We start from the raw sequence: 22577 nt of genomic DNA on the forward strand, positions 1-22577 counted from the left end.
CACATAGAAGATGCATATCGTCATTTTTTAAATGAGTGTTATGTGCAGGAAGGGACACCTTCCTGCATATGAACTGTGATTGTTTATGTGCAGGAAGGGACATCTTCCTACACATGAACAATAATCCATGGTGATTTGCTGTTTCTATGTGTGCTGCACAATGCAGCAGACATAATAACAGCAAAAACAAGGAGAAATTTAGCATTTATCCTCTTTTCGCCATGTTAAGACCAGCTTTTCCCTGATCTTAATTTTTTCACTGCTTCCTATTTACTCCACACTTGTAAATAGGGGTCAGCGTCAAAATCAATAGGTGTTGCTGTAGAACGCCCACTGCAACACCCATTGCATGCTCCTTTCACACTAAGTTTAGCGTGAAAGGGGGCTTTATTTATAAGACGGCGCTAAGCCATGTTAAGTGGCTTAACGCTTCTGTGGTGATAGGGGCTTGTAAATATGCCCTCAAGAGTTAGACAGCTAGGCAAAGAAAGAAACTAAGTCTTCAACCAAAAGAGACATCTAGGCAGCCACAGAGAAATATCTGTAGCATCACTGAGATAAAGAAGGTGCTCCAGAGACGGTCATAGTGACACTTGAATAGAAATGACATTCAGAGAAACCAAAAGGGAGGAACAAAGAGGCACCTACCGAAAGTGAACATAGACATTCTCAGACTGCAAAATCAGTATGCAGACACAAATAGAGACGGCAATGGAGAAACCAAACAGAGAAAAAGAGAGAGAGACATGGAGAAAGAGAGAAGTAAACATATACAGAGAGAACCAGATTAAGCAAAAGAGCAAAACAGCCACACATGCAAAGACACAGAAACAGACATGTACAACGAAGACCAGAGTAAGATAGTGAGAAAAGGTGTGAATGAGAGGTTAGGGAGAGAGAGAAAGAGCGAAAGGCATCTAGAGTTCACTGCATAGTGAATCACTCAGACAACTAGAGGGAGACCCGCCCAAATAGGCACACATATGCACAAAGAGACACAGAAAGACACTCGGAGACATCCACAGATAGCCACAGCAGTAGAGGGATACATAGACTTTTTCAGCAAGAGAAAGCAAGTTAACTAAACGAATCTGTCAGAGCGAGAAAGAGACATCCAATGGCACAACAGAAACTAAAAAGACAACACCTTGAGAAACAATAAAAAACACAATGTTACAGAAAAAGCCACAGAAAACGCACAAATAATCACAAAAATACCAACAAAAATTTACAATGGGAACCTAGACACCCAAAAAAGGCAGCAGGACATCAGCATGCAGTCAAAGCGAGATGCAGAAACACCTACATGGGGAGATCCATACGTAGCTAGAAAGACAGATTAGAACAGTGATACTCAAAGTATGGCCTGGGGACCGCATGCTGCCCTCCTGATGTTTACATGCGGACCCCTGGTCAACAACAGCACTGGGCTGCTGTTTACTCAACTCAGCACTAACATTAAAAAGAAATTGAATAAACAGGGAAGCATTTATTCAATGGTTCATTGAAGTTAAAGAAAGTAAATAACTAGGATGCTTTGCACTGCTTAGCTTTAGTAACACCATTTTTAAAGACCTCTTGCAGCACAATGTAACAATCAATTTCAATGCAAATTGGTCTCGCATTTGTGAGAGTTAGAGGTATTGGCATTGTAAACGACAATGTCTTTTATCTACCAAAGGAGTGAAACAGGTAAGAAAATGGATGCTAGAGAAAGGATAAAAACTAAACAGACATGGAACGAATCTGAGGAAAGGGGACAACAGTGGTGAAAAGAAAATATAGGGTAAAATGGAAACTTCACAATAAAGATAGAATGATCAAAAAGAGAAGTAAAGAAAGCAAAAATGTCCAAATATTAACTAATTAAAGAAAGCAGGAAATATTTATGAGATAAACAAATAGAAACAGGAGAAGAAAATAACAAATGAAAGCAGAGCGAAACAGAAACAAACAAGGTGGATGGAATGGAGCAGAGCATGGATTGCCAATCCATATTTTTAATTTACATGAAATCCTCCCTCATAGATCAGCAAATCATTCAATTTCTTAAGATTGTGCATGCTGTAGGGAAAGCATCCAATGCAAAAATCAGCATGATAGAAAATTCGATTGAAACTTGAAGGTTTAAAATGTATCCCCCCCCCCCCCCCCCCCCCCCTACTCTCTTTGGTCACTCACTGCAAAACATAAGTCGGCCGTGGAGATACTAGCTGGTAGCACAAAAAAACAAACTGCAAAGCGCCTGAGGTGCCATCTATCGAGTTCCATCCCATTAAGCCATGCAAGTGGGTGAGTCATGTCTTGGGCGATTGCATTTCAGAGTCATACAAATCATGATTTGGCTGGTCTCACTGAAGAGACAGCAATGACCACACCCAACCATGCAACTAAAAGGGCAACGAGGATCTGCTACCAGAGTATCTGTCTTTGGAGACACACAAAGTAGATTCCACCACTGGTCTGAATTGTTGGTGAAATCACTGAGCTGTGGAGTGTGGCCTGTGGTTGTAGGCAGCAGCTTGTGTGTAACAATAACGTTGATGTGGGTGAGCAGCGCTAGATCCTGGAAATGAAGCAGACTGTGTTCATTCCTTCATTATGGGGAAATCTAACTAGGACCAACTCGGTCAGTGTGGCCATGAATTACACTGTTAATAAAGCGATGCAGTGTTGTGTCTGGTACTGCTGGAGAGATTGGAGGTGACAGTATAGTCAAGCGGCAGCTCGGTCAGGCCCCAGATACATAATGCAGTTCACAGCCCCTTCTGCTGAATCAATGTACAACGCAGGTGCACATGGAGCAGTCCAAAACTACTGTGTGTCGAGTGTACGGTGCCAATGACAAAGCAACAGTGCACGCCATTGTGTGCAAGGAGTGGCAAAGGTAGATCCCATGCTGCAGTGCACAGCAGTGTATGCAGGGAGACACTGGGCAGTGCCAGAAATAGAAGAGATTTCTGCAGCGCTCATCTTTGTGTCTAAAGTCACTGCGCTATGCCAAAGATTGGCACAAAGGAGGACACTGCACTGTGTGCAGTGAGTAAGTGTACACTGAAAGAGATGGAAGGCACACAGCAGAAGAGAAAACTGGGTCTGGTAAGTCACTGAGCAGTGCAAGAGAAAAATCCCATATTTTAGTACACAGTACTGCAAATTGTGAGCCATGATATAGAGTCAAAGGCGGACTATATGATGTGATGAAAGACAGTGTGTGCCTCTAATACCTGTATGGTGCAAGCGACAGACTACACGTGGCAGTGCACAGCTCGGTGTAGAGAGTCACTGCACAGTCCCGGAGACAGTGGTGTGCCTGTGTATGGTGCAAGAGGCAGACCACATGCTTCAGTACATGCACTGTGTGAGTCGATTCTCTGACCATTTCAGGTAATAACCCACATGCTGCACTGCACAGTATTGTGTGGTGATACAATGTGCACTGCCAGATCCAGGCTGCACACTACAGGGCACACCAATGTGAACAGTCAGTAGTTTACACAGGGAGAGGCAGATCACATGCAGCAAAAGACAGGGCTGTGTGCTTAAGACTTTGGACAATGGTAGAGACATAAAAGATGCCAAAAGTGCAGCATTTTGAGTGGCAGTGAAGAGACACAACACATCTTGCAGCGGTGCACAGCACCGGGGTATGACAGTACTTAGACACTTTATTGAACATTGTACAGACAGCCCAAGAATGTGAATGTTGTAATTTACTTACTGCGAAAGAGTTAAGGCAGAGTGAGCTGTGATCTGTCCAAATACATACACAGCACAGGGAGCAGCGGTGCAAACCACATAATTTACAGGGAGAGCTGAGCCATAAGTCAGCCTTGGGTCTGTATTGTCATAAGAGGCAAAGCACAAGCCGAGCAATCAAAATACCACTCTACTAGACATATTTTAATATTCTGCATTTAATTTACAGTGCAAGCCCTTCATATGTACATAAAACGCACATTTTCTATTTTATTGCTGTCGTGCAGCATTAGAGCAGATCTCAATATTCTTTTTTTGTTCTTTTTTTACAAGATGCATTATGGAGGGGAAGAGAGGGCAGTGCACATCGACGAACACCAGTGCTGATAGATTTTAAAAATGGCATGTGACGCGGAGGACACCCAATTGGAGTGCGAGCATGTTCTGTGATGTGACTCCCATTGAAGTAATGGAAACAATCCAATGCCCATACAGGAGGTGGGGCTATCACACACTGTATAGAGATGGCCAAATAAAATGTTCTCTTAGTGAAATCGCCTGGGAGGGAGCCAAGCACACAAAGGAGGGACATTTACACAAATGCACTAATAACAAGCTAGCATTTCAGAATGCCACAGAAAATAACCAATGGCAATCGGTGGGTGTGACAAACCCACAGAACAGATACAACAGGTCTTGCGAGGCTCTACTTAAAAATGTGATAACGTTTATTCAAAATTTTAAAAAGTGTATTTCGTTAACATGCAGAACCATTCGATCTTAGTACATCAGATTATATCAGTACATTGAGAAGTATTTTTTTTAAAGAGATGGTTTTTAAAAATGATTGAAGAACAGAGGGCCCTACAGTGTAGCCTCGCCTTGGTGCTGGGGAGCTGACCCCTATTGCTCGCTTGCCTGAGGGGTGTCCGGAACAGGGGTGCTGAGGTCGGTGCAGGCAGCACAGACCATCACGAAAATTGAGGCCCAGGCTTTGGGGCCTACGAGGGCCGGGCTGCCGGCAGGGAAGACGCAGCTTGCCCAGCACTCCTGAGGAGCTTCACCAGCCAGCGCCGGGGGCACAGACCGCCCTACGGACCGCACTGCCCGGGAGAAGGGTTAGCTACCGAAAGGTGAGGAGGGGCACGGAGGGTACAGAGGTGCCTAGCAGCAGGCCACAGCCCGGACTGGTCGGGTTCAGCGGGAAGAGCTCCGGGAGTGAGGGGGGGAGCCTCCTTGCGGAGTGGTCCCCACAGGAGACACAGATTATTTGGGAGAGGCCCGATTGCACTCTGAGCTACCCGGCCACCTTGGGGGAGCAAATTTGATACTACAAACCCAGTTTGGGGGGGGCAGGCCCGCCTGGCCCTCCAGGGATAGAGCGACCAGAGCGGTATGGCCAACACGGGACACAGAGGAGGCCACACCATTACTGACATGCTGGTCAAAAGCACCGCAAAGGGGGAGAACAGTCAATCACCCCCGGTGGCACCAACTGGCACCCCGGGGCAGGAGGATGGAGGGGCCCCCATCACTAAGGCCTTCTTTGAGTCACTTTTTAACTCCCTGGGGGAGGACTTTCAGACCCTGAAACAAGACCTGGCCGGGGAGCAGTGCGAACTTCGCCGGGATGAGGACAGTTTGGGGGAAAGAGTGGCGACTGTTGAGGAGGCGGACCAGTCTCGGAGCGAAGAAGGGGAACTTCTGCAGCAAGAGGTCCTCCGCCTGCGGGAGCACCAAGTGGACCTCCAAGCACACGCGGAGGACCTTGAGAATCGTTCCCGGAGGAATAACATACGGGTCCGGGGAGTGCCATCTAAAGCGGAGGGGAACAGTGTCACTTGCTACCTGCAGGGATTGTTCAGGGAGATCCTAGGCGAACCTGCCATCTTTGAAATTCGCATAGACAGAGCACACAGAGTTGGCCTGGCGCATTGTGTGCCTGCCCCCCCGCTGGACATCTTGGCCTTTCTACCTGACTTCCCCTTGAAAGAACGGATCCTGAAAGGAGCCCGCCAGAAGCAACCTATCCAATTCCAGGGCAATCCTGTGGCCTTGTTTCAAGACCTTTCTGCCCTCACTCTGCAAAGAGGAAAGCCTTCCGGGTGGCCACGGTGTTCCTGCGGGATAATGGGATTCCCTATTCTTGGGGACATCCCTTTCGGCTAATCTTCAAATGGAAGGGGGCCTTGCACCAGCTCCGCTCGCTCCGGGACACTTGCGCCCTGCTGGGCATCGACCTTGAAGAGGACGAGCAAGGGGGGAAGGCATCGCCGCGACATTCGCAGGAGGGATCCAAGCAGCATTCGAGAGGTGAATGGCAACGAGTAGGGCGACAACGCTCTCCCAGAATGGAACTTAAACCAGATCCGACGACCATGGCTCAGGAGTAGGCAGCGGCCATAAAAGAGGTGGTCAAGACACGACGGCCCTGCACTGAGGAAGCATCAACAAGGGATTTGCTTTCATAGCACTGCGCCCACACGGGCGGGGGGGACGGGCGGGGGGCCAACGGGGTTGCCACTGCCACACACTCCTCCACACTAAGTTTCTACAGGCCTGGACTGGTACTGATAGGCCTGGGTCTATGGTTTGCCTTTGGGGATTCCTAGTTGGGGTTAGAGGGGGAGGGGGGAATTGGAGTTTGGGGGGACAGATGGCAGGGGGGAGTTGGGGAGTTGGTTGGGGGGAGGAGGGGAGGGGCAAGGGTGGGAACCAGTGTGCCACGGGGGACCAGTTGGTTGTGAGGGTCAGTGCCTACCTGGGCACAGAAACGGTCCACCATCAGCCTCATGTAGCAATGCAGGCCCTCTAAATGAGCGATGGCTGACGCTACCTTGAAGATTCTGACACTAAATGTGAAGGGCTTGAACAACCCCGTTAAGCGTAGGGCAGTGCTTTCTTACCTAGAAAACTCGGGGGCTGATATTTGTCTACTTCAAGAAACTCACCTACTCACGAAAGATTGGCACAGAATGAGGTCCCGGATATTCCAGCATCAATTCTTCTCCTCCACACCAGAAAAGAAAGCAGAGGTTGCGATCTTAGTGTCTAAACATTTTCAAGGGCAGGGTGGGTGAGATCAAGGGTAGACTGCTAGCCTACAGCATTTAGTTAGGAGAGGAGCAACTGACAGTGGGGTCTTTATACGCACCGAACACGGGACAGGAGCCATTCATATGGAACGCGATTTCGGAAGCATTGCGTTCTTCTGATCCCCTTATGCTTCTGGGAGGAGGGGGGCCTTAACTTAGTGATGGACACTAACATGGACAGGTCTGGACACAGATATGGTAGTGGGGGCGCTATCATGGGGGCAGGCAGGGACTGGCTACGGCAAAGGAGACTAGTGGACCTCTGGAGGCCTACACACCCTGGGACTTCACAATTCACCTTTTATTCACATGTGCACCACACTTATGCTAGACTAGATCACTTCATCAGATCTTCAGAACTAGAGGCTCGGGTCGCGGGCGTCGATATCGTTCCAGCAGCTATCTCAGATAATGCGGCGGTGGAACTCATGCTCATCAGTTCCCAATATTAGGAGACCTCCGGGCGGGTGGAGATTGAGGGAACCCCTCCAGCAACGCGCAGATGTAGCCAAGCAGATCCGCCAGTGCATCACCGATTATTTAACTAATAATGAAAACCCTGAGACGCCAGTAACTGCACTGTGGGGGGCCCTGAAGGCGGTGGTGCATGGGGAATTCATTGCGATTGTGACAGGGACCGCAAAGCGAAGCGTGAGGCCTTGAGGGCCCAGGAGGTAGAGCTGGAGAGGGTTCATAGCCGCACTGGGGCACCCACCGTCTGGAAGCAACTTAAGGCAACTTAAGGCAGCCAGGGCTCAGTTGGCAGGTCTAGACATGGACAGAGCGGAATATGCCGCCCTTTGCCTCCGCCATACCTACTACGTAGGCGGAAATAAGACAGGGAGACTCCTGGCCAGCAAGTTGAAGTCAAAGGTCCAACGATCAAAAATCCAGACCCTGCGGGACGGGAACGGTGTTGAGCTCCGAGAGGAGACGCAGATCGTGGAGGCCTTCCGCGAATATTATGCATCATTATATTACGCTGAAACCACCCCAGTAACCAGCACCGAGGCCTACTTGGTAGGCGCTGCAACTACTGCACTATCCTCCGCGACTGCGGACTCCCTTGACGCTCCCATCCGCCTAGATGAGGTGACGACAGCCATTTCCCGACTCAAACCTCTACAATCACCAGGCCCAGACATCTACTCCGCTGGGTTTTATAAAAAATACTGCTCGTTGTTCGCCCTTGTTCTCACCAAACTTTTTTATTCTTTTCAAGGCCTGGGCTCCATCCCCTCGGATATGCTAGAAGCAGAGAACCAGGCAAGGAGGCTACACAATGTTCAGCATATCGGCCCATTTCTCTGCTTAGCGTAGACCTGAAACTTTTCACTGGTATTTTGGCTGCGAGACTTGGGCCATGCTTACCCGGGATTATTGAACTGGATCAATCAGGCTTTGTCCCGGGGCGGCAGTGCAGCGATAACACTAAAAGGATTCTCCATCTGATTGACAAAACCCACTTCCAGCAGTCGGATTCGGTTCTATTAGCGATCGATGCTGAAAAAGCATTTGACCGTGTCGACTGGAACTTCCTGCAGAAGGTCCTGGGGCATTTCGGGGTGGGCAAGCGCTTCCAGGCCTGGATTACAAGCTGCTACCATCGCCCCCGGGCGCGGGTTTGCCTGAGTGGCCTGCGCTCTAGACCCTTTGAGATCCAACGTGACACTCGGCAGGGGTGCCCCCTCTCGCCGCTCCTGTTTGGGCTGTATGTTGAACCTCTGGCGCAAAAGGGGTGTGACAACCCAAATATACAAGGTGTTACGTTCGGTGGGGAATCTCATGCTATTGGCTTATACGCCGATGATATTCTAGCTGCTCTTGACCGACCGGAGAGTTCTGTGCCCGCGTTTCTCGCTGAAGTAGAGGCATTTGGAGAAGTGTCCGGCTTCCGAATGAATAGAGGGAAGTCACTGCTTCGACCACTAGGCAGGAATGCGCACCGGATGTCTGGCGCACTCACGTATGGCGAGGGACTACAGACAAGCACACAGCTCCCGTACCTGGGTATTACCCTCACCCCATCCACGGAACATACGGTTGCCCTCAACTACACCAACCTCACGTCCCATATTCGTAAGGATTTGGCGCGCTGGTCCAAACAACCGCTCTCCTTGCTAGGGCGTATCGTGGCGGTGAAAATGTCGGCCCTTCCCAAGATTTCATACGTTTTTCAGACTGTCTCAGTGCTCCCGCCGGCCGGGACTATTTCGAACCTGCAGACAGCCTTCCAGCACTTCATCTGGGGAGGGAAGCGGCCACGCCTCCATAAACAACTGGCGTATCAGGGGATGGACGAGGGAGGCCTGGGGATCCCCAATCTCACACAATTATTCCAAGCTACGCAACTGCGCTACCTGGTGGAGTGGCACAGACCGGAATCTGAGAAGAGGTGGCTCTTCCAAGATAGGGTTTGTTTGTTTTTCTTTTCTCTCATGGATGTTATGGCTTGGCAGATTACGTGCAGACTGCTCCTTCTTTCATACCACACAAAGGACTACGCACCCCGAAAGCTATTTGGCTACAATGTTTGATACAAATGTATGGATTGTACTTTCTTTCCTAGGTAGACCTCCATATTGCTTTGTACTGCCTATGATTTATACTGAAACTAATAAAATACATTTAAACATAAAAATGATTGAAGAAACATTTATTTTCTCCTCACTCCCACCCTAACAACAATGGCAATAGTGAACTAAGAGTCATGTCAGTTATGTGGATTCTTTGGGTTCCTGTTATACATGAGCAGCATTATAGTTTATTAAATCAAATACAGAAGAAGGTTTTGTACAGCATACATGCTGAATTCATGTATTTCACGGTCAATAACATTGCCTACAATCACACAATTTGGTTAAGTGTGGAATGTAGGGGGGAGTGACTTGAGGCATCAAGATGGCGGTCGCACTCTAAGAGTGCTCCGGACCCCGTCATCCGCCTTAGGTCTGCCCGACTACAGCTTCCATCGAACCCTGTGCACACCCGCTGGGGCTCCCTGGCTTACCTGCCCTTCTCCGGTTTTCCTCTGTGGGGCTGCACGCCTCTGTGATCCTGTAGGCCGCCCAACTTCCTGCGGCGTAACATGCCTAAGATGGCGGCCCTCGTCCCTGGGCCTGCAGTCTCCGCCCAGATGCCCTGAAGCGCTGTGTGCCCTTGCTGCCTGTGACTGCCCTGCGGCGGCAGATCGGGTGATGCCTGAAGCCCAGAGCTGTGGTGGACGGCCCGCTCCTGGAAGTGGAGCCCTGGAGACACTGGGAGATGGGCACGGCTTGTATGCACTGTGGAGGGCCCGGCGCTCAGTGCGGTCTCTGAAACAAGAGGCGGCCTGAACCCCTGCCGGCGACGGCGACCCGGTGAGTGGGGGCCTCTACTTGTTGTGGCTGTGGCCGGAGGGGTTGGGCCCAACCCCTCCGGCCTTCATCGAATCCTTCTCCGAACCCCGTGTGGCAGCAGCTCCATGCCGGTCCGAGGCGTTGTTGCTGCGGACCCCCCAGGAGAACGAGGCCCCGGCTCCTGATCGACTCCCGATTAGGGGGGCTTTAGGTTGGTGTCCCCGCCTGTGCTAGCCCGGATTGACCTCCCGCGCTGCCCGCCTTGTATTGGAGGCTGCCCCCCACCCCCCTCTTGGTCTGGACTACTGACTCTGTGGGCCTCCGCTGGCGGGCAGGCACGTTGCATCTGGCCGTGCTCGGCCCTGGGACACCCTGATGATTGATGGGTGCCCCGTCCTGGGCGACCTGTGGCGCTGCTGGTTGCCGGAGGTGCTGCTGCTGTGACCCGCGATAACTGCGGCGTGGCCGGTGTGAGGGGCGTGGTGAGCTGTGCCATGCTGGGGCCCCCCGCTTGCCTGCCTGTTTGGAGGTTGTTAGTGCGGCGGGGAGGACGGTCACGGTGACTGAGAGCCAGGCGCTAGGGTGGACATTCCCTTGCTTTGGTATGGTGCTTGCCCCTCTGCTGTTGAGGGTGGTGGACGCCCGGGCCCACGACTTGTCCTCTGTGGCCTGGCTGATCCTATGCCGTCCCTGGGAGGTTGCTGCTGAACTGCTCCCAGGGACCAGAGGCCCTACGTGGACTGAGGTACATCCTGAGCGCCCCACACCGCACCAGTGTGGGACCTTCGCTGTATACCCTCTTGTCTGCTGCAGTGTCCCGCGCCCCCCGCCACCTTGGAAATGCAGTGCCGGGGGGGGGGTGCGGTGCTGCTTGCTCCATTGGATACCGGGGCAGCTGGCCTGTGACTGTCTTGCAATTCCTGGGGGCGGGCTGTTGAAACCTCTACACAGTGTGGCCCTCCCGTTGCCTGCATTGATACCGGAGCTGCGGGGTGCACCGACTTTCACAGCCCCGGGGGCTCCCCGACCTGCCCAAGGCTTGCTGCTTTGGGGGCCTGCGTCTCCCCGCTGTCTACTGGCCAGGCGCTGCGTTGTAGTCTGGTGTGGGGGCGCTTCGGCCATCGTGTCGGGGGGCACATACTCACCTGCCCTCCCCCTTTTTTTCACCTCCTGGACACCTGAGGCTTTGCTGCTGGGGCCTGCTGAGGGGGCCCGGAGGCCGTAGGATCGCCGGGGCTGCCTGGGGAATCACTGCTGCTGTCGGGGGCTGGGCACCCTGGGAGTGATCTCCTCCCTTCAACATCGGGGTGTGGGAGATGGATCGGCCACTACGTAGGGTGGCAGGGGCTGAGGCCGAGACGTTGGTAGGTCCCCCCTTCCCCCCCACTCCGGTCCCCTCAAACCGATCCTCCAGGGCCATGGGTAGAACCCGCAACACCCAGACCCCCATTTCCCCAACCCAAACAAAGATGGACCAATTTACTAAGTCGGATCGGGACCGGGGGGCGGGCCTCCGGCTGCTCCTGGGACCTCCGAGGGAGACCTCTCCATCATCCTACAGGCGATAGGCGCGTCGCAGGCCTCGGTGGAAAGCAAGATTGGAGAAGTGAGGATGGACATGGCCTTAATTCGACAGGACCTCCGTAATGCCACGGCGCGTATCGCGGAGGCGGAGTCTCGTATCTCCACGGTGGAGGACGACGTGGGCACTCTCAAATCCCAGGTGGCTCGCCTTCAGACACAGACCGCGGAGCTGCACCGTAGGGCTGAAGATGCCAAAAACAGGGCACGACGGAACAACCTGCGCCTCCTGGGTTTTCCGGAGGGAGTGAAGAAGGGGCATACCGATACCTTTATAGAGGACTGGGTCCGCTCTTGGATGCCCAAAGAGAAACTCTCGCTCACCGTTCTCTAGCTCCCAAACCCCCTCCCGGAGCCCCCGCCCATCCCTTCATCCTTCGAATCTTCAACTTCTGAGACAATGATGCAATTCTGGGGGCGGCCAGGGAGCTGGGCCCGCTACACTTCCAGAATTCCAAAATCATGGTCTTTCCGGATTACTCTAGAGAGGTGCAGTCCCAGCGGCGGTCCTATGACAAGGTCAGGCAAAAATTCAGGGCTATGGGCCTCCGCTATGGTCTCCTCTTCCCGGCCCGACTCAAGGTGCTCTTCCACGACAAGATATTCTTCTTTGACACCCCTCAAGCAGCATGGACCTGGCTCACGGAAGAGCCACCTCTTCTGTCTGGTGCGTCCCCCTCCCCTGCCCGAAGATCAATAAAGCAGCCTAACCGGGATGCGTCCGGGGCCCAGAGGCGCCGAACCAGATCTCAAAGACGGGGGGGCAACCGCCGAGGGGGGGGTTTCCGTTCACCAGAGGTGCAGTCCCGGCGCTCCCCAACTCAGACCCTGAGCCAGAAAGTCTCCTTCCCCACCGTGGCCTCTTCCTTGATCGATATGGGTAGCATCTCTGAGCTGGATGTCCCCCGGCTAAGGGCCATGTCAGACTCGGACCTGTCTGGGAGCCCCGTGATCCGTGGCTCCGGTGGGGAGCAGGGGGTGTGTCTAGCGTTGCAGACTATGTGCCTCGCAGTTTATCCTTCAAGACTCGCTGCAACAGGACTGCTCCTGGCCCCATGGCAGTCCCGAGACTGATTCACCCTATTAATCTTGCGTTCACGACCTTTTTTGTTGTTTTTTTGCTGTGGGCATTTATCCGTATAAATGGATGGGGGTCCAATTCAGTCACGCTCTTGATTGATTGTTTGTTGCTAACCGTTTTAGATTAGCAAATTGCCTCTTCGTTGGGTAGTTAGCGGTTGTTTTTTGGGGGCGACAGATGCTTCCACTTCAGAAGTGTAGGGTGGGGGGAGTTGGGGGTCACGGGTGGGGGGGATCTGTTGTCTCCCTGCAGTTTGTTGTTTTTAGCCAACTACGGGCCGCTGTTTGTTCTCATTGGCAGCCGTGATTCCCTAGTTGTCTTCGCAGTTGACAAGCAGATCATCACTTTCCATGTTTCCTTCCCTAGACACCGGACTCGGTGGTGATTCCCACGGGCTGGATCGGCCCCATGTCTACATCCGCTCCTCTGCACATCATTCCTCTAGATGGCCTGCACCCTCAATAGGCATATCCACATCCTCTGCTGGAACGTTAATGGCCTCCTTGATCGTATCAAGCGCACGGCCGTCCTCCGCATTGCCCACTGCCTGGCGCCGGACATCCAGTTCCTCCAAGAGACTCACCTCCTGGGTACACAATGCAACTTCCTAGCCCGATATGGATTGTACAGGGTCAGGCACTCTGGTTTTGCACAGGGTTCCCGAGGGGTGGCTATTTTACTTAGGAAGGGACTTCCCTTTACCCTGGTTACAACCAAGACTGATGCACAGGGCCAGTATGTGGCAGCTTCCGGAGCGATTGAGGGACGCCCTATCAACCTCCTATGCACTTACATTCCCCCTGCACTTCTGCACTCCACCCATTGGCACCTCACGCTGGTATTCTCATTTCCCCAGGGATACACGGTGGTCGGGGGGGGGATTTCAACACCGTACTGCAACCCCTGCGTGACGCGACGGGGACCCCGTCGGAGGGCCATCTCGTCTCCACGAGGGCCCTCTTGAGCTGATCTTTGGCCCTGGGCCTCTGTGATGTATGGAGGGTCTGGAACCCCCACAAGGACCAATACACCCACATGTCAGCAGCCCATCATACTCACTCCCATATAGACCTCCTTCTGATGCCGGCTACAGACTGTGAGCTGGTATCTGGGGCCGCGATACTGCCCAGGGGTTCTCGGATCACTCCGTCTCCCTCCGTCTTGGGACCTCCTTAGCGTGTCCGCGGGCGACGTGGAGGTTGAACCACCACGTGGTTCCTACAAAACTCCAATCTTGTGGAATCCCTCGGGTAGGAAAAGCGTCATTATTATTCCACTAATGCGAGCTCGGTTCACTCACCGGGGACGCTGTGGGAGACCGGCTAGGCTGTTGTCCGGGGTGTGGCCAGGGGACTGGTCCACGCAAAACGGGTGGAACAGACAGGCCAACTTGTACAGCTGGAATCTCGGGAGGCACAGCTGGAAAGCACCCAGCTAACTAACGGTCACGAAGACTCCCGGCAGCAATTGGCAGTGGTCCGCGAAGAAATTAGCTGGCTCTCGTTGGAGGCCGCTAAAATGCCCTGGCGTTCATCGGTGGCCCGTATTTATGGGTGGGGTGATAAGAATGGCAAGCTCCTCCACAATCTCGTGTCCTATCCCAAGGTCAACTGCGTTATTTCTGAAATCCGTTCTGGCACTGGGGCCCACCAGGTGACGTCCTCAGCCATAGCACAGACTTTTGCTGATTACTATGCAAGCTTGTATGCCGCTCGACCTCCTGACGCTCCGCTGGTGGGCCTGCTGGTGAGTCTAGTACCCAGTTGCCGTGCCTGCTCCGGGAGACCGCGGAGGCTCTGGACCACCCGTTCACCTCGGAGGAAATTCACGAAGCGATTTCACTAATGCACCCCGGTAAAACGCCTGGTCCGGACGGCTTCCCCCAGGAGTACTACGCGACCTTCCGTGAGCTTCTGGTCCCTCACTTGGTGGAGCTATTCAACCATGTGGCGGAGGCAGGATCCTTCCCACCTGAATCTGATGTAGCCACTATAGTGGTCATTCCAAAAACCCAGCCGCCCTCTCTGGACTGTTCGGATTACCGCCCGATCTCACTCATTAACACGGAACTGAAGATCTTTGCGACCGTGATAGCCCAGAGACTCCGGCCCCTTCTGCAAGACTTGGTCCATCCCGACCAATGCGGGTTCATGCCTGCCAGGTTCACTCGTCACTGCATTCACGGCTTCCATCTAGCTATGACTCACCGTAGTCGCCTAACCCCGTATCTGGCGTTGCTTTTCATCGACTTCGAAAAGGCCTTTGATACGATGGAGAGGATAGGCTTTGGCCTCCCCTTACGCCAACTGATCGGGGTCCCCTATACTAACTCCAGAGCCTGTGTTCTCATTAACAGCAAACTCTCAGAGACATTCCCAATCAGGAGGGGCACGTGTCAGGGGTGCCCGCTCTCGCCACTCTTGTTCGCGCTGTCGATGGAGCCCCTGGCAGGGCTCATCCGGCAGGACCCATTCATCCGGGGTTGGGCGTGGGACTCGAGTCAGGTTGACAAGATAGCCCTGTACGCGGATGATGTCCTGCTCTATCTGGCAGACCCGGACAGTTCAGGCCCCAGGTGCCTGGAAGTTCTCTCTGATTTCGAGCTGGTCTCTGGACTCCGCCTCAACCCTGCAAAATCAACTTTGGTCCCTTTACATCTGGCAGACGAATATCCCCCTTTGGAGGCAATCATTCAAATATCTGGGCGTCTAGATTGCCCTTCTGCCGGAGCTCGAATGGGCATTGAACGTTGCGCCTTTGGTCGCCAGGATGAAGTCAGACTTCAAGAAATGGCAGGCCCTCCCCCTTAACCCCCTGGGCAGAAGTGCGCTCTTTAAAATGATGATCCTTCCCCCATTTCTTTACATCTAGCAAAACATCACCATCTACATCCCGGGGAGTTGGTTCCGGGAAACTAGATGGCGTTCTTACCCGGTTTCTCTGGGGAGGAGGGAGGCCGTGTTTATCCCTGGTGCATTGTCGTATCCCCCCTTCGATGGAGGTATGGGGGTGACTGATCTCCACCTCTACTACTTGGCCACGAGGCTCATTGTGATCCACGATTGGTTTGCGGGCGGCTGGTCCGACCCAGCGTACCGAGTGGAACTCAGCATAATGGACTTCACGAAGATCCAGGCGTTCTTGTACGGCAGCCCGGTGTTGCAGGCTCTATCCCCTGTCACGAGGACGGTGCTCATGGCCTGGCGCACAGCCCTACGCCATGTGCGGTGGGATCGGAAGCTCACTCGACAAACACCACTCTGGCCTGGGGCCTGGCTACAAGAAGTCTCGTCCCTGCAAGGGTTCCGCCACTGGAACCTCATTGGGGTCTCATTGCTTGATGATGTCTGTGTGGGGGACCACATTCGATCCTTTGCCGACTTGCAACAGCGCCACGCCCTGCTTCCCTCTCAATTCTATAAATATCCACACACACCTTTCATCCCCTACCTCCTTTCCGGAGTTCAGCCCGCTGGAGGATCAGGTGATGATGGGAAACCTGGGGAGGGGGGGGGGGGGGGGGGGGGGAGTGTCCCGCATATACCGGTCATTGGTGAATATTAGCCCGCGTCCCTGGACCGGCTTCGGGCTCGATGGGAGGGATGGCTGGGCCCCTTTGAGGAGGCGGACTGGCATGATGCCCTTATGGCACCCAAAACCTTGACCACATCCTCCAAGCTGCGCCTGGTCAAACTTTATTACCTTCATTCAGCTTACCTTACTCCGGTGCACCTGTTCCTGGCCCACATGAGACCTTCTCCAGCCTGCACGCGCTGTGACTCTGCTCCAGCCGATTTCTACTACATGGTATGGCAGTGTCGGGCTTTAGCGCCGTTCTGGAGAGGGGTTGAGCTCGAACTCACACGGGCCCTGGGATGGGAGGTTCCCCATGACCCGAGACGCTTGTTGCTGGGGGTGTTCGACGGCCTAGATGGCTCTAGGGAGGACAATCGCTTTCTGGGGACGTCTGTGGCGGTGGCCAAAAGGGATATAGCTACACTTTGGTCCCAGGCAAAGATGCCAACTGTACAGAAATGGAGGAGAGGAGTGGATTGGTGTGGGGTGCAGGAGGAATCTCTCTTCGAAGGCCGCGGCTGCCCTGACTTATTTGGTAAAGTATGGGGTAAATGGTATAATCTACTACCAATGTGATGATTTGCCTAATTCTATGTATTGCAATGATTATTTGATCTGCCTTAACAAGCCCGGCTGGGCCGTCCATGCCTTGTTGACTGTGTATAATAACATGTTTCCCTCAATGAGGAATGATCTACCTGCCAATTCATTTTTGTATTCTTGAAAATCAAATAAAGTTGATTATCAAAAAAAAAGTGTGGAAGCTGGGATTAATACCATGTTTTCTGCTGCATTCAGTCACTACATGTATATGTTTTCTTTCTGCTACACCCACCTCACCGCCACCCTGCTGGCATGAATGAGGCCCTCGGTCACATGACAGACAAAACTTTATAGCCCCTGGGGAAATAGTTGCGAGGACCCATGGACTAAAAGGAGGAAAGGCAAGCAAGCGAGAAAGTAAAAGGGACCTCAGGGGAGTCATTCTGTGAAAGACAGAGAAAGACACTGATGCAAGATACAGTGAAAGAGACAGCCTCAAAAACATGCCCGCACGAATAAGCAAATTGTTCCACTTAGAGACGCATTTTTATTTTATAACATAGAAAAATGCACGTTAATCTCCTTCAAAAGCCATGCTATTGATGGCAGTCTGATACTTTTAATCAATTAATCAAAACATGCCATTATCGCAGAAGATATTTGGCAGCCATTTCATGCCCACTAATGCTTCCCAAACACAAATAAGCACATGTTGTCAATTTGAAGCGTTAGCTTAGTTTTAGATAATTGTGCTGGAACAAGACAGATAATTAATTCTCCAACTCCCATATCGATTATCACTTCAAATGAGAACATACTTTCAGTTTATTGTATACATAAAACCATTTTCAAGAACTAAGACGTAATGTTGTAAAAATATCTCTATAAATGCTGTTTCTTGGCCAGCTAACAGGGGCCATCCATCCATAAAATACTTGCTAATTTTATTGTACTGTCCAAGACGTTAAGAAAACTACTGGAATGGATAGATGGACTCCGAAGAGACTGTTAGTATTACAATATGTCTTTGTATAATAGAATGTGTATGCCATTGAAAATGCATGTACTGCAATTTCTGATTATGATCATGTTTATGAATTCTGACTACTGTTCAATAAAAAGAAGTTAAAAAAACTACTGGAAAATAAATTCTGAGTCTTGCAAAACAAAATTAAAAGATTAGTCCATTAGTCCACATAAGGGACAGTTCACAATCTCATCTTTATAATTTTCTGATACTCCCCACCCTATTTGATGAACAATTTGTGAACAGTCTTAATTTAAACATCCATCTTCTGATTTCTTTAGAATAATATTGCAGCATTCCCCATTTTTCAGGAATGAATGTATGATCATATTTGGTTTGTCTTGTCCAAGGTCTGAGGTCGATATCAAAAGAAGCCTTTTTGTGTAAAATTGTTATACTCTTTTTCAGGATACAATCATACTGTACATCTTTGCTCGGCTCTCTAGATACATCCAAATGAAGCATGATCATCTTTTTATACTTTTGTTCCATTGTGAGTTCATAATAGTCTCAGTATGCTTTTTAAGTGTATGATGAGAAGTACCCTGATTTGCAAATACAATTCGGCACCAATAATTTAAGACTCGCTCTTTTGTTTTTTTAGCAAGTATTTTTTATTGGGTTTTCCAATAATAAACACATTAGGTAAAATGGTACAAAGTGTCTTCTTGAGTGTCCATGCACCAGCTGCAGCATACAAAAGGAAGATAGGTCCAGAACGCTAGCCTCTGCGTGTAAATGTGCAACGAGGTGTGGGGGGGGGGGGGGGGGGGGGGCAGGGAGTGGCAGGGGTGCAGCTTGGTCTCTCAGGCGGATTAGTGGGAGCATGTGCAAAACTTATGTCAAGAGGGGAAAACAAGTCGGAAGAGGGCAGGGAGGGGGGTTGGAGACCAGGGCGCTGCTTGATGCGGGTTGTAGACCATGTCTGTGGGAGTGAGGGTGCTCGTGTTGTGGGTATTTTAGCCAGATTACACAATGATAGCTACTGCAAGACCCATTAAAATTGTGGTACCAGAAAGAAAGACTCAAATAAGGGTGCAATTAGTCTTCCACTCACCACGAGGAGCTGAGGTTTCTGTAGGGCTATGTGAAGGCGTTTGTTGCTACAGATTATCTCTCTTGCCAGAGTATCCAGGATTGTTAAAAACTGTAGGGGCAGAGTTTAGCTAAGAGATAAAGGTGGGGTGGAAGCATAATAATTTTGGAATGGACTTTTTTGCCAGTTGGGGCTACCGGGAGTGATTTCCAGAATTGGACCGGAGACTTCAGTGCTGTGGAGGTCCTCTGGAGGTTGTCCTTGGAGAGGTCTGCGGGGAAGGACATGCTATAATCACACCCTCAGGGATCCAACAGTGTCACCCATCCACTCCAGTTGCTTCCCACCCAGTCGGATAGGGAGCAAAGAGCCCCCTAAAGGGAACAGGCATAATTTCACCCTGTTGACCTGCAAGCCAGTTATGTGTTCGAATGAATGTAGTGTAGTATGGATAAAGGATAGTTTGTATGGACATCTCAAATATAAAGAAGTAGGTCATCCAGGTAGAGGGAGACCGAGTGGAATGTGCTATCCACAGAAATCCCCATGCCTACCCCTCCAACCGAAGCTGAGTGGCTAGGGGCTCCTTTGGGAAAATGAACAGCAGGGATGAGAATGGACAGCCCTGCCTTATGCCCCTCTTCACTGGGAATTCTGGGGAGATCAACTGGCCCAGTCAGGCTCTGCATCTGAGGGCAGTGTACAGAAGTCGCATATATGCCCAGAGGCACCCGCCTACCCCCAGGGGGGCAACAACTGGAAGAGGTTGTCTAATTCTAGGGTGTCAAATGCCTTTTCTAAATCTAGAATAAAGGCCTGTCTTGTAGAGGAAGCCGCAGGGACCTGGTTCATCAGGTGAAAGAAGGAGAGTTTATTTTGGGAGGGCTTTGCCTATGGATGAAGCCATTTTGATCAGGGTGGACTAGGTCCAGCACTACCTGCCCATATCGTTCGGCCAGTAGTTTTCTTACAATTTGTAATCCGTACCCAGTATACCGATGGAGGGCACTGTCAGGACGGATTTACGTACGGATGAGGTAGACCCTTGGTATGCAGTACCTCCTCTTATACCTTGGCCAGGTGAAGGGCAACAAAGAAATTAAAGGTGCTGTAATACGCAATTAGGAGACCATCCAGGCCGGGGGTTTTGTTCCTGGCCTGGGATTATATGGCTTGTTTGATCTCTGTGTGGTTAAGGGTTCGTCCAGCTCTTCTCTACAGACCGGCGTGACCCTTAGAAGGGGGCACTCGTATAGGAATAAGCTGATCCCTGTCGCCAGAGGGTGCTGGGTTGTGGCATAAACCGAGGAGTAATAAGTGAAGAAGGCTTCTAAGATAGCCTGTTGGGTGTGAATGGCGACCTTGGTGGGTGAGGTGATCCCATGGGGGGACCCGGAATGGTGTCCTGGTGAGCCAGCCAAGCCAGGAGTCTGCTTGACTGGTCTCCTTCTTGAAGTGTTTTGGCTACGCATGCTCAAAAATGAAGCAGCTCATTGGGTCCAGGACTGCAGCATATCGGGTTTTGGAGTCAGCGAGTGCTGTCTTTTTGGAGGTGCCCAGGTCTGCCTCCCTATCAAGGTCAGGGATAAGATGCCCAGCCTTGGTTATCTGCTGATCAAGCGTCTTTCAGACCCCTGATATCTCTTGTATAAAATGCACGCATGTGACCATCTCAAAAGCGTCTCACTCAAATGCACATGAGGAGGCTGAGCCGCCGTTTGTGGAAAAGTATTGAGTGATGTGCTGAGCATGTGAAGCTTGAATGGAAGGGTCTTCCAAAATCTCCCTGGCCAGCTGCCATGTGAGCAGCAAGGTGATGGGGCATTCCAGGACAGATCAACCAAGTGTGTGCTGTGATCGGAGAATATGCAGCTCTGATAATCTGCCCGGCATTTAGCATCCAGATGAGTGGGCGACAGAAGGATACAATCAAGGCAAACATATAGGTCATGTACTGCTGAGTAAAAGGAACAGATCCACTCGCTGGGATTGAGAGACCGCCATGCGTCAACCAGCGCCCAGTGGCTAGCCCATTTCTGAAGGTGCACTGTCTGTGTGGTGGAGGCATGTGGGGCAGTGGGCGACGGAAGCAGTCCAAGTAGACATCAAGTGCAGTTATAGTTGCATGCCAGGATCCATGGAGTTCCAATCTATGTGGCAGTTTTTGTGATAGTTTGGCCCAGAAGACATCTTGCTCTCTGTTAGGGGCATACACCTTGCTCAGAGGAACCCTGAAGCCATGCTGTAGCGAAGCTGCCCCCCCTGTCCCTATTGTCAATGACTTGAAAGGAGACTCTGGTGGATCCAAATGAGGGCTCTGCATCTAAATGCTGGAATAGGTTTATTAGGTGGTGGCTACAATGTGACCCCTCCAGCGCCTAAGCATTCACTGCAGCATTGGCTAACGTGCTGTGTCTCACTTGAAGGAAAATGATCTGGGCATTTTGGCACATGACATACAAGTAGATGATCCTCCTAAGATTTAGAGTCAGATGCCGGGTTTCTGCCCGAGGAGCCATGTTGCTGTAAAGATATGATCCCCCCCAGAGGGGTCCCACCCAGGGCCACCTTTCATGTAAACAAGCCCTACTGGAGCCCAGTAAATAGTTGGGGAAGGCAGCATTCTGGTGCATGTCTGGCCACTATATGCGAAGGTGGGGGTGAGATGCAGCAAAGCAACAATCGGGACGTGCTGCAACAGCAGATTAATGAAACCAGATTAAACCTAGCGCTAGACCCAAAAGTAGGGTTGTGGTTTGAAAGGGGGAAAATGGTAGGCAGATAAGATAGAAGCTGGGGCCTGGCATCTGGAAGGAGTCAGAGTGGGAAAGGGAGAACAAAGGATTGAGGAAAGGGGAAGAGAAAAGAGCTGGAGAGGGCTAGCTGCAACAAGAGTCCAGGACTATGTGGCTGGCTCAGACTATTATGTCTGCAGTATGTAGTGTGACTAGCTGTGGCATCTGAGAGCCAAGGCGGGGTCCTCCTGTGGCAACCGAGTCATCATCCGTTATGAATATGTAAGGACACTGCTCATCCCAGAGGAGCCTGCACTATCCCTCAGCGATGCCTTCGCCTGATTCACCTGCTGCAGGTTTGCAATGAGTTGCTCCACAGAGGGTGGGTGCATGGATTTGGGAGGTGTGAAAGTTCCATTCCTCTCTTGGTGTTGCCTTCATTGCCCCACTCCCATCGGTCTAGGAGGTGTTCCCCCTGTGGGTCAATGAAGTTGCCAACTGATGTAGGTCCAGCTGGTCCCAAATGTTGGTGTGATCAGTGAAGAAAAGGGACTTGCCCTATGATAGTACCTTGAAGAGGACCAGGAATAGTAGGGAGTACTGAAATCTTTGCGGAGCCTCTTTCTGGCACTCAAAAAGGAGAACCTCTGGCGCTGTCCTACAGTAGTGTAATACAGGAGCAACATGACAGTTTGATTGCCCAGTTTCAAGGTGCAAATCTGGTATGCAGCCTGCAGGATGGTGACATGGTCCCTGTAGTGGAGCAGTTTGACTAGTAGGAGGCAAGGCACACACCTGGGACCGGTGTCCTTGTAGGAACCCTGTGCACTCTCTCCAGGGAGAACAAAGGGGTATGGTCTGCAGCG

The 22577-nt window shown here is 51.5% G+C and overlaps 1 protein-coding gene across 1 annotated transcript in view; it reads right to left on the reverse strand.

The window, feature by feature from the left end:
- Positions 1-22577, reverse strand: part of ADD2 (adducin 2) — a 440390-nt gene that overhangs the window by 89040 nt on the left and 328773 nt on the right. The window lies entirely within an intron of this gene.

The sequence above is a fragment of the Lissotriton vulgaris genome, chromosome 11 (genome assembly GCF_964263255.1).
Source record: "Lissotriton vulgaris chromosome 11, aLisVul1.2, whole genome shotgun sequence".
NCBI classification, from domain to species: domain Eukaryota; kingdom Metazoa; phylum Chordata; class Amphibia; order Caudata; family Salamandridae; genus Lissotriton; species Lissotriton vulgaris.